Here is a 14,560-nt window from a genome sequence, read left to right as displayed (position 1 = left end):
AATGACATCAGCCACTGATAAATCCCGACCCACCCAGCCGTGACCTTTTCCCAAAAATCCTCCGTTTTCCCGGGATCTGAAGGATCCGAGTGGATGCTTGGAATGAAGCAGAGCTCAGGACAGGGAATATCCAGGCCTGGAAAAGCTGGAGGAGGAGAATCCCAATTTTCCCAAAGCCTTGGAGCAGCTCCGTGTCCCGGCTGCCTCATCCCAGAGGGGGAATTGATTATCCCAATGAACTGCTTGGAAAAACTCGGAAAACTTGGAAAAAACTGGGAGCTGAGCTGGGATAGCTGGGAAAGGTAGGATGGGAAGGGAGGGCTGGGAAGGTGCCTGGAGCTGGGAGGATCCTGGGAATCTGGTGATGGATGGATCCCGATTTTCCACATTTGGGGAAATCCCAGCATCTCCCAAATCCCAAATGCAGCTTGGGAGGAGCCCAGAAATGCTGGGAAAGGGGCTGGGAGTTGGGAAAGCTGGGAAAGCCAGGGGAGCCCCTCATCCAAGCTGGGAGGAGTGAGAATGCTGGGAATAGGGTGGGAATTTGGGAATTAGGGAATTTGCAGCACTGCCAAGGATGGGACAGTTCCCTTCCCAGAGGGAATTCCTCTGGCATGGTCAGGAAAACAGCTCACGCTCCACCAGGACAGCCCTGCAATCCCAAATCCCGGCTTTGGGAATGCTGGGGAGGGCAGGGAAACATCCCAGGGATTTTGTGCCTCAGGTTTGGCTTGGAATGTTTGGTGGGATCCCGTTCCAGCTCCCAGTCAGATTTCTTTTCCTGGAGAACATCCATGATCCTGCAGCGGATCCTGGGAAAGGGAGATGCTCAGCACCTGGAGAGAATTCCAAGGGTTTCGATCTCCTGCTGGCACTGAGCAGGACCCGGGCGCTGTGTCCTGGTCTCCTCCAGCTGCAGCAGTTTCTCCACCAGCACCGGAGATTCCGGGTTTTCCATCGGCATCCCTGAATTCCCAGAGGCACCAGAGATCCCTGAATCCCCACCAGCATCCCTGAATTCCCATCAGGACCAGAAATTCCTGAATTCCCAGCAGGATCAGAGATCCCTGAATTCCCAGCAGGAGCACAGATCCAGGTTGGTGCCGGTGCCCTCTGGAATGCGTCTCCCGCAGCCCAGGAGGATTCCCGCGGGAAGGCCAACGGGAATTGCTCCGGCGGGACTGGGATCCAGGCACCCCATTCCCAGAGCTCTGGAGCAGAATCCCGGCTGGAATTCCCGACCCGCGGCGTGTCCCGGGAATGGGAAGAGCGGATCCCGCTGGATGCGGCCTCGTGGAGCGGGGAATTCCTGGATGCGGGAGCGCCTCGGGCTCCCTCTCCTGGCGCTGCCGGGAGGGAATCGCTGCGGAAATCTTGGGAATGGGAATCTCGCCGGGAGCAGGGGTGTGGTCACCGCGGGGACACGGGACCACCCTTGGGATGAGCGGAATTCCACAGAAACTCAGGATCAGGGGTCTGAGCCGGGATAAGGAATGAAACCATTCCCAAAATTTCCCGTTTTCCCCCTTGCAGCATCCGCAGCCCACCATGGATAATTTTCCATCTTTCCTCATCCCACCCCTGGGGTTATCCTGGAATTTAATTTCCTGGCGCTGCCGGGCTGGATGTGAGCAATTCAAGAAAGTCCTCGGGGGAAAATTCCCACCTGGCTGGCTGGGAATGTGGGAAGAGAGGAGCGGGATTGGGGATCCCAATCTTTCCATTGGATTGGTGATCACAATCTTTCCATCAGATGTGGTGATCCCAATTTTTCCCTGGGACACGGTTGTCCCAGTCTTTCCATGGGACATGGTGATCCCAACCTTTCCATCGGATTGCTGATCCCAGCCTTTCATGGAGCTCCGTTACCCCCAAAATCCTGACCCCCTCAGGGGCAGGTGGGACAATTCCAGCTTTTCCAGCTCTTCCTCAGCACCACCATTCCCTCTGAAATGAAGGATGGAGGATCCTCCTTGGCAAAACCTGATCCTTAGGGAAAAACCCCCAGAGCTGCTGCCGTGGCCCTTCCAGGGATTCCGGCTCCGGGACATTCCGGAGCCACGTGGCCGAATCCCGGCACGTCCCTGGCTCTGCCCACAATTACAGAGGAAAGGGAAAACCATGGATACAGCACCCGGAGAGCCCTGGAATATCCGCAGCCGCCAATTATCCGGAGGCTGATGTTTGGATTCCAGAGTGGATAATTTATGGAGAAGTCCAGGGCCGGGCGCTCGTCCCTTTGGATGGAAGCTCCTCTGGAATAACAATACCTGGCGCTGGGAGCGCACGGATAGCCCAGATCCCGGGATTTGAAAGGGGAGATGATTCCATTTGTTCCGCCGGGAGCGGGAACAAACAGCTCCGTCTGCTCTGCCGCCGGCAGCTGGTTCCCATTATCCCTGGAAAAGATCCCGATTTTTCACTGGGAGGGGAATCTGGAGCCGCCTTGACTCATTCCAAGCATGAAGTGAATGTGGAGCACAAACGAAAATTCCAAGGGGTGAAGGGATTGGATGAGGCAGCTCCTCCCAGTGGGAGCTGAAATTCCCAATTCCAAGTGGTGCCCTCGGCTTCCAGTCCTCTGGAGACCACCAGGATTGGGAATTCGTGGGAAGTGTGGATTTGGGGGAGAAGCTCTTCCCAATGGAAAATCGCTTCCAAAGGAACAGGAGAAGGAAGTGGGAGCTGAAATTCCCAATTCCAAGTGGTGCCCTCGGCTTCCAATCCTCTGGAGACCACCAGGATTAGGAATTCCTGGGAATGGAGTGTGGATTCCCTAGGATGGGAAAAGCTTGGGAGAGGATGATGGAGAAGGAGCGAGGCAAGAGATCCAGGGAAGAGATTTTTGAGGAAAAGAGAGGAATTTGGGGAATCTGAGTGTCCAAGGACAGGTTGGGTGAGGCTTGGAGCCACCTGGGACAGTGGGAATTGTCCCTGGCCATGGAATGGGATGGGTTTAAGGTTCATTCCCACCCAAACCATTCCAGGATTCCATAATTTTTGTGTGTCTATTTTTAATGCCTATCCCAGCCTCCTTATCTTCTGCCCATCCGGATTTATTTGGAAGTGGAAAAAGCAGCAGGATGGAGGAAGAGGAAGCTGCGGGATCCCAGAAAACCCCAGCAGGAGAGGGTTAAATGAGGGATTAATGTGAAAATCCAAGGAGATCACAAAAATTCCATGGAATCCAGGTGGACTCAGGTGGGAATCTCCCTGTGTGGGTGGCTCTGCTCCATCCCCATTCCCAAATCCAAGATTTTCCCAACCTTTTCCCAATATTTTCCCAACATCCTCCATGGACTGAGAATTGTGGTGACCCCCTGGAATTATCCAGCAAAATTCCTCTCTTTTTCCAATGCCAACAGATAAAGCTCAAGGAATCAGAGGGGGGAAAGCGGGAAAAAAAATTGGGATAAATCCCACGCCAACATTCAGGTTTATGCGGGATATTCCCAATCCAAAAGCGTTTGGATCCCGTGGACTCCCTGAGCTGTGGGAGCTTCCAGGAAATTCCCAGAGTTTTCATATCCTGTAATTCTAGGGAGCAATGTCCACTGGAATGGGAACGAGGACAGCAGGAATCCTGGAATTCCACTGGGGGTTCCTTTCCCACCCCTCCCCATCCTGGGGCTTCCCAGGCTCCTGCATGGATATGGAATTCCATGAAAAGGGAATTTACAGCTGCCCCATTCCCGTGTGCCGGGGAAAAGCTGGATTTGGAAGCTCTGGGATCTGGTGGCAGCTCGGAAAACAGCCGGAGGGGAGCATGGAAAAGGCTCCTGGCAGGAATCCTGTTGGAAGCCAGCCCAGGGAACTGAAGGAGCGTTTTCCATGCCTGGATCCGATGTTTGATGGATGAGTTCGGCACTTGGCTCCACCGGGAATTTTAAAGGCAAACCCGACACCTTTGGCTCGGCTCCCGGTTTTCCCCTCGCTCCAGGAGCATTCCCAAATTTCCTTGGGATGACAGGGATCAGGACCCCCCCAGTGCCTCCCACTGAGCCAAGGATTCCCACAATTCCCAGGAATGGGAGCAGGGCTTGGAAAGGGCTGTGATGGGAGCCCCCACCCAGAGCTCCTCATTCCCACCAGAATTCCCAATATTTCCACCCCCCACTGGCCAGTCCCGGCCCATTTTCTGGGAGCCATCCCGGAATTCTGGGGGCTGATCCCAGAGATCACCACAGCATTTGGGGGCAGATCCCAGGATCCATCCCAGCATTTTGGGGGAAGATGCCAGGATCCATCCCAGAATTTGGGAGGCTGATCCCTGGATTCACCCCAGCATTTTGCGGGGGGGGGAATTCCAAGATCCATCCCAACATTTTAGGGGAGCTACATCCAGAATCCTTCCCAGAATTTTGGGGAGCAGATCCAAGGATCCATCCCAGAATTTTGGGAGGATAATCCTAGGATGCATCCCAGTATCTGGGAAGGGCTGATCCCTGTTTTCCTGTGTGGAAGAGGCTGGAATTCTGCTTCCCTGTTTTCCTGGCTCTGGGAAGAGCTGATGCTGTGGGAGAGGCTGGAATTCTGCTTCCAACTTTTTTTTTTTGGAGCAATTCTCCGGAGCTCTGAGCTCAGCGGAGCCGCTGGATGGGGAATGAGGGATCCACGTGCTCCGGCTCGGAGCTGCTCCCGGGTATCCAGAGGGACAAATCCCAATCCCAAATCCAGCTCTGGAGTGGGGTTTGCTGTTCCTGAGCATCCATCTTTCCCTGGGAAGAGGGAAAAGCCTCTGGAGTTGGATAAAATTCCTGCATGCCCCCCCTCCCCAGCTCCTCCTGTGCTGGAATCTGGGAATTTGGGAATTTGTTGTCATTCCCGGCCTGTGTTTACATTCCTGGTTTCCAGCCTGGTTCTTCCCAAACTCCCGAGGCAGCTGCATCCAAGGCCAGATGCCTCCCACAGGTCGGGATCGAGGAGCTGCTGCAGGAACAGCTGGAGCCTGGAAAAATCCGGAAAACCTCCTGGGATGATCCCAAAAAATCGGGAAGGAAGGTCGGGAGTGCGGTGAGATGGAAGCACAAAGCCCTGTGGGATTTGGAGGAGCTGGGATTTGGATCCAGGGATTTGTGGGCGCCATTCCCGCCCATGGAGAGGGATTGGAATGGGATGAGCTCCCCATTCCATGATTCCGTGAGGAATTCCTGCTATCCAGAGGTTTTTCCAGACAAACAAAAGCTTTTCCTGGATCCAGGGGTCAGCTATGAGCACACGACCAGCCGGAGCAGCCTCCTCCTTCTCCAGGGTTTTTGAGGAGTCATCCAAGGATTTTAATCTGGGAAAAACACGGGATCTTCCCTTTGGGAATGGCTGATGTCATTCCCAGATCTGCGTCCAGCTGAACTCGCTCCCTGGGATGAAACATTCCCTGTTTTCTCCTCCCCTCTCCCAGTTTTTTATTTTTCCCCCAGTTTTCCCCCCTCTCTCTCTCCCAAATTCTCCCCTGTCTCTCCCAGGTTTTTGCCCCCTTTTTTCCCAGTTTTTCCCTCCCCTGTCTCTCCCAGGTTTTCATCCCCTCTTTTCCCACAGGAGGTGACCCCTGGGCACGGGTGACCCCGGAGGGGAGGTGACACCCCCGCAGGTGCCACCCGCGGCCATCGGGGTCCCCTGAAACCCTTCCCAGCCCTGTGGGATCCCACCAGGAGAGGCCCGGGATTCCAGGTCGGAATTCCCGGCTGGCACAGCCCCGATTCCCAGCTGGAATTCCCAGCTGGAATTCCTGGCTGGCACAGCTGATTCCAGGTTAGAATTCCCGGCTGGCACAGCTGATTCCAGGTTGGAATCCCTGGCCGGCACAGCTGATTCCAGGTAGAATTCTCGGCTGGAATCCGCTCCCTAAAGGGTGGCACGGCCCGGAGGCGGCTGTCCCCATTCCCATCCTTTCCTGCTGCACCTCATCCCAAGATTCCAGGCTGGAATTCCCGGCTGGCACAGCTGATTCCAGGCTGGAATTCCCGGCTGGCACAGCCCTGATTCCAGGCTGGAATTCCCACCTGGAATCCGCTCCCTAAAGGGTGTCCCGGCTGGAAAGGGCCGTCCCCATTGCCATCCTTTCCCTCCTCCCCGTTCCCTGGTCCCTCCCACTCCCTCCCAGCGCTCTCCCGCTGTCAGGGAGCCGGGAAAAGTTTGGGATAAGGGACGGGATCTGGGATCGGAGCTCCCAGTCCCGCCGATGCTCGGGAGCGGGGATTGGGGCAGCCGGCGATTCCATGGATATTCCCAGCGGGATTCTCCTGGCCTGCTCCCTCTGCCTCCTGCCCGGTGAGTGCCCATCCCAATCCCCCACCCCCCAAAAAAACGGGAATGACTTGGGAAAAGCGCTGGAGAAACCTTCACGCGGCTCTTGGAAAAGTTTTGCCGGGAGCGGGAGGGAGCTGGAGGCTGCTGGAAAGGGATGGAGATCCTGGAATTCCCGGGAAGCTCCCGATCCCTCCTCGGCCTTGCAGCGGCATTAATCGGGATAATCCCAAAGGATCGGATACTGGGGGGAAAGGAAAACTCCCTTTTCCCGAAATCCAGCTTTTCTGAGGTTTGTCCCCGTGGAAAACGGGGAACGCTCGGGGTTAAATTTAGGAGAGGCTTTAGGCGGAGTTTAATTCCAGGAGCTGATCCTGCGGCTTCTCCCGTTCTGCTCCGGGGGGCTGGGATGGACTTTTTTCTGATTTTTCCCGGCGTTTTTCCTTGGGAAAAGCGACTCCCCATTCCTGCTTTAATCCCATCTGGAATCCACCCGCGCCGGTAGCCGCCGAAGTGGGGGGGAAACGGGGAAAAAAACGGGGAAAAAAAATGGGGAAAAAGCGCTTTTCCCCACTGCCAGGAGCTCGGCCACCGGCTCGCGCCTCCTCCAGCTGCAAACATTCCCAAACTTCCTGCTGGAAAACGCGCCAGCCTGCTCGGGGTTTTTATGGGATTGGCGCTTTTTGGGAATTTTTTTTCCCTTTCAGCCGGGGGATCCTTTCAAGGGAGCCGCGGCCGAGCTGCTTTTCCTGAAATAATTGGATCCATGTGTGGATGGAGGCATGGATGTGGCTCCGGAATGGGATGTTGGAAAAATCCTGGGATTTGCCAGATTCCCGGGAAATTCCCCCATGGACACGGTGCTGGTCCATAAAGGGGGGATCATGGAAGGGGGATTTGGGAATTCTGCCTTGAGATGTGTGGAAATTATCCTTAAATTTGCTTTCTGGGATGAAACATTCCCTGCTTTTCCCTCTTCTCTCTTTTTTCCCCCCTATTCATGGATTTTTCTGGCCGTGAATTTTCCCTGAGGGATTTCCATCTTGGGGGAGTTTCTGTCCCTGGATGTTTCTGGATCCAGGGATTTTGTGGGAATTCCGGAAGCACAAGGTCCTGCTGCAGCAAAGCCCCTCCTGAGCTTTAGGAAACAATTTCTGGGAAAGCAGGAATGTTTTTTTTGTTAAAGAATTTTGTGGGAAGACAGGAATGTTCCAGGATGACTGAGCTTCTGTTCATGCCCAGCATTCCCGGCCTTCCCATCCAAATCCTGGGATTTTCCCTGAAGCCAATGACAGACTCTGGGAGCTGGCAGCATTCCCTTGGATTCCCAGGAATTCAAGCCCACCCTGCCACTTCCCAGAGATATTTTCCCAAAATTTCTTTATCCCTTAGAAAGTTTTCCTTGTTCAGCTCAATATTCCCTCTCCAGGAATTCCACCCTGAGCTCGGGCAGTGCCAGAAGCCAGGGGAAAAAGCTGGATTTTCCTGACAGTCCAAGAAAAACCGGGATGTTCTTCTGGGGAATCAGAAAACTCTGGGGCAAAGGCAGCAAAATCCAGCCCCAAATTTTCACGGAAGCAGAACCAGGGTTGGGAATCATGGGAAAGCTTCCAGGCACTTCCCAGAGTTCCTTTTCCAGCTGGGAATCCCAAAGGATTCAGGCAGGGCAATTTCCCCCTTTTCTCCCCAGTTTTTCCAAATTTTTGCCCAGTTTTTCCAATCCCCCCCATTTTTCCCCCTTTATTCCCCCCCCCCCAGTTTTTCCAATTTTTCCCCAGTTTTCCCCCCTTCTCCCTCCCTCTTTTTCCCCCTTTCCCCCCTTATCTCTCCCAGTTTTTCCCCATTTTTTTCCTGGTGCTGGGGCCTTTGGAATCATCCCCATCCCAGACATTTCCCTTCCAGGACTTATTTCTATCCTGATATTTACCCTGACAGGAAAGGTGGATTTTATTCCCATCTTTCTTTCCCAAAGATTTTCTTGTTTCCCAGTGTTTTCCTTGACAAGAATCAAAAGTTTGGACGCTTCAGGAGCTCCAAAGAAAATGAGGAATTTGAGGCTTCCTGCCCTCAGAATTCCAAGGAAAACCTGGAGCTTTTGGTCACTTCTTTGGGATAGTGACCAAAGGGGAGAACTTCCAGATTTTCCTGATTCCCAGCAGGAAAATCTCTCTGGCTCCCAAATCTCCTGGATAACTTCTCCTAAAATTCCCATTTCAGCTGGAGCCAGTTGGAATATTCCCAGTTGGAATACCCCCAATATTTATTTAATTCCTTTATTTTTGTCAGAGTTTTGAGGTTTCATCCATTGCTTGGAATCTTCTCTCCCAGATTTTTTTTGCTTCCCTGGGATTGGGATGCTCCAGCAGGAGCCACTTCCCAGCTCTCCTCCCTGTTTTCCCAGAGATTTCCCATTTCATGGAATATTTCTGTTCATTTATTCTGGTTCCTTTTCCGGAGTTTTATCCTAAACCATGGAATGGGATTCTCCAATTTATCCCGGTGTTCACATTCCCAAAAATCCTCACCTTGGGGGTGTGCAGTGCAGAATGCAGGGAAATTAAGAGGAAAATCCATCCCATCCTCTCCAACGCTTCCTCTGCATCCAAGACTCTTCCGGATCTTGGAATTTCTTCCTGGGAATCCGAAGTTCCCAAAATTCCCTCTGATTCCAGGGTGCTCTGATGCCCTTCCCCCTTTCCCGTCATTCCGTGGCCAATCCCAGCTTCCCCCCCTTCCCGAGGTTTTCATTTCTTTGGGATGTGGAATGAGGTCAACGCTCCACAAAATATCTTGGCTCTCATCCCTGTCTCCCGGTTGTTTTTTTTTTTTTTATCCCAGGTTTTTTTATCCTGGCTTTCTAGAATTTCTTTCTGGATCATTTGGAAGCTCCTCCTCGGAATCTGTGGCCAGATTCCTCCATTCCCTGCTCCAGGAGCGGATTTGTTCCTAGGATTCCAAACATTCCCTTTTTCTCCGACATTCCTGCCTATCCAAACATTCCCATCCTGGATTTTTCCACCTGGGGAGCAGCAGTGCCAAATTTTCCTGCTGGCAGCTCCTTTATATCCCGAGATATTCCAAACTGAGCATCCTGTCCCTGTCCTGGAGGAGGATTCCAAGGTTTTTCTTGGAATGGAGCATCCAGCAGGATTCAGGGAATCCAGTCGGGATATCCTGGTTATCCATGTCCATCCTGCTGCTCTGTCCTGGAATTTGGGCTGTGTCCCTCTGTGCTTCCCGTGGGCAGCATCTCCAGCATTCCCACTCCTGGAGGAATTCCTGATTTCCCAATTTCCCACCTGGATCTGGCTCCAGGCACAGGGAGGAGCTGCCAGAGCATTCCGCAGATTTTGCTCCAGGGACAGGAAATTTCTCTGGAATTTGTCCCCTGTGAGCACCAGAATCCCGGGATCAGGATGCCTTGGATCCTGCTTACTGTTCTGTGGGAAGCAGCATTTTCCAGAGGGAAAGGACCAATCCCAAATATCACCCTGTCCCAGCTGGAATTCCATCCTTAGGGATATCCCCCCTGGAGCTGCCTCTCCTCACACAGGGAATAGGAATCCCAGCTTTGGATCCTTGGGAAAACCCTCGGGATTGGCCAGGATCCCTTTTCCATGGATCCTATCCCGTGATCCCCATGGAAGTGGCTGAATCCATGGATTCCAGAGGGAGGAGCTCCTTTCTCCTTCCCCTTCCCATCCTGGCTCCAGGGAATTCCCAGGATGAGCTGTTGAGGGCTGGGAATGGGCTGAATTCCCGGAATTCCGAATCCTCAATGAGCTCCGAGCTCCATCCCCAGGGCTGGATATTCCCTTGAAACTCCAGGATGGAGAGCGGAATTTTGGGAAGCTGCAGATGAGGTGGGGCTGGAATGCTTTGGAATTCCCATCCTGGCTGGAGTGGGAATGGGATCAACCCATCCCTGCTCCTGCAACTTCTTCAAAAATTCGGGAGCAGCTTTCCCAGGATGGGATAGGTTGGAAGCGCCTCTGGAATTGTCGAATCCAACCCCGAACGGGAGCACCCGGAGCGGGGCTGGGATTGGAATAATTCCATGGCTGGAACCTTTCCGAGATTTTGAAATTCTGAGTTCATCCGTGTGGAATCGGTGTTTTCCAGCTTTTTGGCTGACGGATCCTTCCCCTTTTTTTTCCCCCCAGGATTTGGGAATTCCTTCAACATCGACACCAAGAGGCCCCAGATCATCGCGGGATCCAGGGAATCTTTTTTTGGATACACGGTGCAGCAGCACGACATCGGCGGCAAGAAATGGTGAGTGGGCTCTGGAAAACCGGGAATTCCAGGGGGAATTTTGGCAGAAATTACACCAAATCTCCTCCAGAATTCCCAGGATTTGCTGGGCCAGGATGAGGTTGCTCATGGAGGTGCTGAATGAAGGAAAGGTTTTCCTTAAAAAAAGAGGAATTTTGGGTGGTGGGATAAGGGAATATTGGGAATTTGGGAAGGGTGGGTATGGAGGGGTTGTCTTGGCTGGATCACAATTCCTTGGAGCTTCCCAGGGCTGGAATCCTGTCTGGAATTTGGGTCCAGGCCATCCAGGTTTTTACAACTTGGATGGAAGAGCCAGGGCCTGGAGAATTGATCCATCAGGAGTGTGGGATGAGCCTGGGATTGGCTCAGGTTTGGGATTTGGGGTGCGTTTGGCTGATCCCAGGGATGGATCCAGTGGAATCCCAGGGATGAATCCAGGGCAGATCCTGGGCCAGACCCCGTGGGATCCTGGGGATGAATCCAGGGCAGATCCCAGGGGGATCCCAAGGCTGATCCCAGGGGAATGAGTCCCAGGAGATCCCACCCAGATGTTGGCAGAGACCTTTGGTGCATTCCAGGAGCACATCTGGATGCTCCAAAGTCCATGGAATTCCCTGGAATTCAGGTCTTCCCCCCACCAGGTGGATGAATCCACTCTTAATCCCATAATTAATGCAATGGACACTCCTGGAACTCCAGAATCCAACCCTTGCCACCTTTGGAAAACCCTTCTGTGTCCTGAGCCTGAGATTCCCATTCCATGGAATTTTGGGGAGTCGGGGTCTCTCTTTCTCTGGCTCCCACCCTGTTTTCCACCAGGACTGGGAGTTTTTCCCATTGGAATTGTGCAACCTATGGAAGGGCTGATGCCTTGGGATGAAAGTTGGGAGTTCAGTGTTTCCCAGGATTCTGAGGGAAATTGCTGCAAAATCCCAATTTTGGGAATATTCTCATCCCGATTGTACCCATAGGAGCTGTTTTAGCTCCATCCCAGCTGAGGGGCTGCAATTCCCAGGATTTTGGGATCTCTTATCCCGTTTTTCCATGCCACCACCACGTGTGGGGTGGCCAAGGGCTGAATTCCCTGGAAACTGGGAATTTTTTCCTGCTTTCCCAAGCAGGACCAAAGACCATCCCTGGCTTCTTTTCCCAACTTTTCCTGCCAACATCCACAGGATCCACCTCTAGTTTTTCCTCCTGTTGGTTCCTCTGCTTGGAAAAATGGAATTTTTCCAGTGGGATCCTATGGATGGACACGGACAAAAAACTCAGGACAGCGCTGCTGGAATCTGCAATTGAGCGGGAAAAAATTCCAAGGGAAAAATGGAAAGACACAGCTAAAAAATGGAGAAATCTGGGAGCAACCGGAAGCCTCTGGAATAAAAACCATGGATGTGCAGAGGGAGCTGGATCAGAATTCCAGGAGCTGGATAATTCCAGGAGCTGGCAGGACACGGAAGGAAAGGAAATGTCCTGAGACCCCAATTCCTGCTGGGCATCTTCCAATCCCATCCCAAAGAATTCCACAAAATCCACTGGAATACAGCAGAGGCTCCGGGGTTCTCTCAGGATCCCAGCCATGGATGTGCCGGGATCCAGCTGCCAAATTCCAAGCACGGAATCCGAGGATTTTGGCACCTCTCCCTCAGTCTGAGCCTTTTAATGCAGCTTTTGGCTGCCGGGAATTGTTTGGGAACGGATTCCAAGAATTTTGTGTTTATGTTTTTTTCCATATATTTCTAAAGGGAGATTGGAGCGGCTCGAAACAGATCGGATTTTCCAGGTATTTTTGGAAGTTGGGAATTTTCCCCTTTTCCAGACTTTTCAAGGAACCACCCAGACTCATGGAAGTGCATCCCAGAGAGTGGAAAATCCGTGAGGAAAATCTGTGAGGAAAATCCATGAGGAAAAAATTCAGGTTATTAAATTCTGGGGGTTGGGGGGGGAAATAATTCCACTTGGATATTTAAGGCTGGAAAAGCTCATCCATGTGGGATTTGATTTTGCTCCGGCATTTTCCAGAGCAGTGAGGGGTTTCCAGACCTCCTTTTCCACACTTTTTCCATCTTTTCCGTGGAGCTGGAGGTGCCTTCTCCAAGTGGGGATGGAAAAGATGACAGCAGGTGCCTGGAATTCATCCCAAAAACCACCGGAGCTCCATGGAATAGCAGCTTCCCGCTCCCGGAGCAGGCAGGGAAAGAGGGACCTGGAATTATGGGATTGGAACATTCCCAGTGTCCAAACTAGGGATTTTTGGGAAAAATGGGAACTCCCTGTGCTGCTGGGACAAAATGACCTGGGAGGAATTTTGGGGTAAGGAGAAGGAATTCCCAGGAGGATGAAAAGGGCTTTGGAGGGTTTGAATCCCAAATCCCGGCAGTTTGGACGCTGTGGATGGATTTCTTTGGGAATAACGAACAGAATTCCGCAAATGGGATGTGTATCCCTTAAAACCTGGAAGCTCTCATGGGAATGGGAGCTCCTGGATGTTTGGGGCAAACACAACCTGGAATCTCATGGAATTTTTGGGAAGAATCTTCCTGGAGGTTCAAGAGCAGGGAAAAAAGGGGAAAAAATTCCCTTCATCTTTCATCTCCCCCTTCCAAGTGTTTGTCCCGGGTGCTTCCCATCATTCCAGGCGCTGTGGCTGGGAGCATCCCAGAGCTCCTTTTCCAAGGAATCCTGGAGAGGGACACCTGGAGCCCAGTTCCTGGAATTCTTGGCATGCTGGATACTCCTCGGGACCTTTCCCTATCCCAGCCTCATATCCCACTTATCCAAAAGGAAGTTCTGATCCCAAATCTCCTCCCTGGGACCATCCCAAAGTTCCCTTTCCAAGGAATCGTGGAGAGGGGCACAGACACAATGGGGACAGGCAGCGGTGACAAATCCGGAGCCCAAATCCCAGAAAACAGCGGATAACGGGAGCAAAGGCAGCACAAAGAACTCTGGAATACCGTGGGCAGCAGGAATGCCACATTCCCATTTTTCCCAGAGTTTTTCCCCCAATTTTTTGGGGATGTTAAGGAGATGTTTCCAGGCGAGGCCTCTCTGCAGTTCTTGGCTCAGCCAAGATTTTCCATGGAGCCATTCTGGGATCTGGATCCACAGGGTCCGGTGGGATCTCCAGCTTCCCTCTGGAGATTCCCAAGAAAACTGGGAATTTCCCAAGTGACTTTTCCCAGTCTCCCACTTCCACCCCAAACAAACCCCTCTCCTTCAGAACCACTGTTGATTCCCAGATTTTTTGCCACCCCATCCATGGAATGTTCAAATCCAGCTCGGAGCAACCTCTGGAAGTGGGGCTGGAATGACCCAAACCATTCCATGGTTTTCTTGAAAACAAGGTCAAAAAGAGGGAAAATCCCCCTCAAATAAACAGGGAATAGGGTGGGTTGTCACAAATCCTGCATCCCAGGGTGGGAGGGAGAGCTGGGAGCAGACATTATGGAATTCTCTGCGCTTCCACCAAAATATTCCAAGCGCTCCGGCGGCGGCCAAGTCACGGGAGAATTCCAGCCAAGAAAACCTCTGGCAGGAGCTGGAAAACAGAAACCCCTGGAAGTGTTTTTCCAGATCAGCACAATTCTGGCTTTCGATCCAGCCAGAAGATTTTTTTCCCTGTTTTTTTTTTTTCCCCCTCCTCCTTTTCCCTTTGCTCGGACCGGGATTGTCCAGGATCAGGGTCTGGAGCTCAGGGGTGGAATGGGATGAGCTTTAAGGTTTTTCCCACCCAAACCATTCCAGAATTCCTGGATTTTGCTGGTTTGGAGCCTTTCCAAGCCTGCAGGCATGGACACATCCCATTCCCCATTCCCAGCCTGGCCAGAAAATTGGGAATCAGGACCCAGCACTGGGCTTTGCTTGCAGAGCAATATCCTGCAGTATTCCTGCTTTTTCTCTCCTTATTTTTTTTGGGATGAAAGTTAAAAATCCATCCTCAGACAGCTTGGAGCAGTCAGAGCTTTTCCCACTTAATCCCTGTTGGTTTTTTTCCCTTTGTTTTCTCCGGGAGCAGGGAACGGAGAGGGAGGCAAGGCAG

Source organism: Camarhynchus parvulus, unplaced genomic scaffold, assembly GCF_901933205.1.
Source record: "Camarhynchus parvulus unplaced genomic scaffold, STF_HiC, whole genome shotgun sequence".
Classification (NCBI taxonomy): Eukaryota; Metazoa; Chordata; class Aves; order Passeriformes; family Thraupidae; genus Camarhynchus; species Camarhynchus parvulus.
This window is presented reverse-complemented; position numbering follows the sequence as displayed.